This window comes from Penaeus japonicus, unplaced genomic scaffold (assembly GCF_977035675.1).
Source record: "Penaeus japonicus unplaced genomic scaffold, GWHDUDI00000001_assembly GWHDUDI00000011, whole genome shotgun sequence".
Taxonomy (NCBI): Eukaryota; Metazoa; Arthropoda; class Malacostraca; order Decapoda; family Penaeidae; genus Penaeus; species Penaeus japonicus.
The window spans coordinates 12,196,167-12,198,666 of record NW_028234413.1 but is presented as its reverse complement, the minus strand read 5'-3'; the positions used below and the strand labels follow the sequence as shown (position 1 = coordinate 12,198,666).

General features: G+C 28.9%; 1 protein-coding gene across 2 annotated transcripts in view; it reads right to left on the bottom strand.

The window, feature by feature from the left end:
- Nucleotides 1-1,772, bottom strand: part of LOC122253159 (uncharacterized) — an 8,043-nt gene extending 6,271 nt beyond the window's left edge. The window contains exons 1-2 of one of the 2 annotated variants that reach the window (XM_043015977.2): nt 1,626-1,772; nt 333-446 (exon numbers count right to left, since the gene is read on the bottom strand). The gene's annotated coding sequence lies outside the window, so the exon portion shown is untranslated. The remainder of the gene's footprint in view (nt 1-332; nt 447-1,625) is intronic. The other variant, XM_043015978.2, reaches the window with a different exon arrangement.
- Nucleotides 1,773-2,500: the final 728 nt, after the last annotated feature.

The following is a 2,500-nucleotide window of genomic DNA, read 5'->3' as shown; positions in this document are numbered from 1 at the left end:
AAATCTAACATTTTGTGAAGGCTTGTCATATCTTAAGAAATAAACGAATAAGAGAATTCAAAATTAAGAAAAAGCAACAACAATAAAAACCTATTTCTCTGCGAACTATATGAAAGATCCATTAAATGTAGAGCATGATGTATGTATATGTGTGTGTAGCAAAGGAAAAGACTAGCTTTAAGTTAAACTGTGTTGCTATGTGTGTATACCACTTTCTTTTCAAGTACGATAATTATTTTTGATTGAAGTATATATTACCTGTATTTGAAAATAACGTAATAATTTGCTCAAAAATTAATATATACAAAAGTCAAGTATCTATAATTTCTTACCGCATATATCTACTTCATTTGGTTGTTTGAAGATCTTGTTGTTCTGCTCGTGTTAAGAACCTTGGCGTGATGACCTCAAGGTAGAATTCTCCCTTCTGCTTCACTGCTGACCATCTGGAAATATGTACATATAATATTACCTTGGGATTATTGCAGACGTAGTGACACACGTGTAATGGTAATGAGGGATGTAATAATACTGGCATTTATGATACTACTGAAGTTGAAGTCACTAGTAATAGTAGTAGTAATAAAAATGATGATTATCAGCATCATTGAGAACAAAATAACAACTATATTGGTGATGATGATAGTAATGATGATCATAATCACAAAAGTAACAGTAGTAATTATACGATTATCATTGCCATAATTTCTAATACGAAATGATAATAAATAGAACAATGAAAACCCATTTCTTTCCTTGTCCCTTCCACCCTGTTGTAGCAAGGAGAGCTACGGTATTCTCTTATATGTAAGGTAAAAATATCATGATCTAAAAGCGTTTAAAATTCCTGTCCAACAGCTGGTTTTAACGCAGTCATTCTTTACAACCGACGCTTTACTGAAATAAATTACTTGTACTTTGCTTGATTTTCCTCTCTCTATGTCTTTTAAATAGACACACAAACTCACAGACACATGCACACAGGCACTTACACTCACACGTACTCACAAACATGTAAATATATAGGATTATACACATATGTGATGTGCACACAAACTTATAGGCCTATATACATGTACAGCTGCAATAATGTATATATATATATATATATATATATATATATATATATATATATATATATATATAATTATGAATAGATAAATCAGCTCCCATAATGTTCAATATATATGATTGATCATGCATTAAAATAGATAAACAAATAACCGTTACTTCTCACGCTTGAATTTCGGTTAGGCAAAACTGTAGCTGTTATTTCAGTTAAAAATAACAACTTTACGGTTAATTCGATCAAATTCTCGGGACTAACCATCATAACCTCAACATCAATTCAAATATATACAGCTATTAGATAAATAGACGAATAGATATAGAAAATAAATACATTGGTCACTGAATCAGCCACATGGTTTTTAATTCCTACATATGTACCTTGTCAGCATATTTAAAAAAAAATCCATGATATATTAAAGTATCGTACATCATATTGGGTAATATGTGATGCATTAAACCCATTTATCCTTATTCTTCCCCCAGAAAGAAATGTCACAGCCAAATACTCCACAAATTTCAAGTTTTGGCTCGATATCATTATCAAAAATACTTACATTTACGTATATGGTTGCCATACAAAGCATCGAAGTTCTACGGATCACATGAGCGTAAATCGGGAAGTACCGAGGGTGAAATTCAAGAAAATTTAACACAGAAAGTGGAAACTCTCCATTATTGCGTTTTTGTATTCCATCACGTGTCAAAAATGTGGACTACGGGCTTACACAAAATAATAAAAATAAAATGAATTTGCTGAACTCAAAATTTATGATGATAGAATTATATATATATTAATCAATTTATTTTGTTGTAAAACATTATAGGTTACGATTAATAGTACTTGCTCGTTAAAAAATAGAATAAAAAATAGGACGGAAAGAAAGCAGACCGGGTAATTAGGGTTTCGTAAGATATAATTATTCGAGATATTTAATACAATTTGATACGCTGTGATTATAACAATTAGAAGGTGACAGTTATGTTTTTTGGTTCATTTCAATGATATTATTTCATTCCTGGCTCCGACTGTCTCACTTATTAATCCATGTATTCAGTAACATAAGGGACAAAGTGATTCTGGTTTACGCCTGTATGCGTTTTTATGACGACTGGCTTTAATGGTTTAATAAGCTTTGTAAATGATTTCCACTTTGTAGTACTACGTAAGAATGTATATGTATACATACAGCTATATATAAATATATATAATTAAAATATATAATAATAATATATATATTTATTTATACATATAAATATATATAACTATTATGCTATAAATAGAATAATTAAAATAAGTAAATAAGTAACAGAAAGTATTATATATATCATTATATATATATATATATAGATATATATAATATAAATAGATATATATATATGGTGTGTGTGTGGTGTGTGTACATATATATTTGGATATATATATATATAT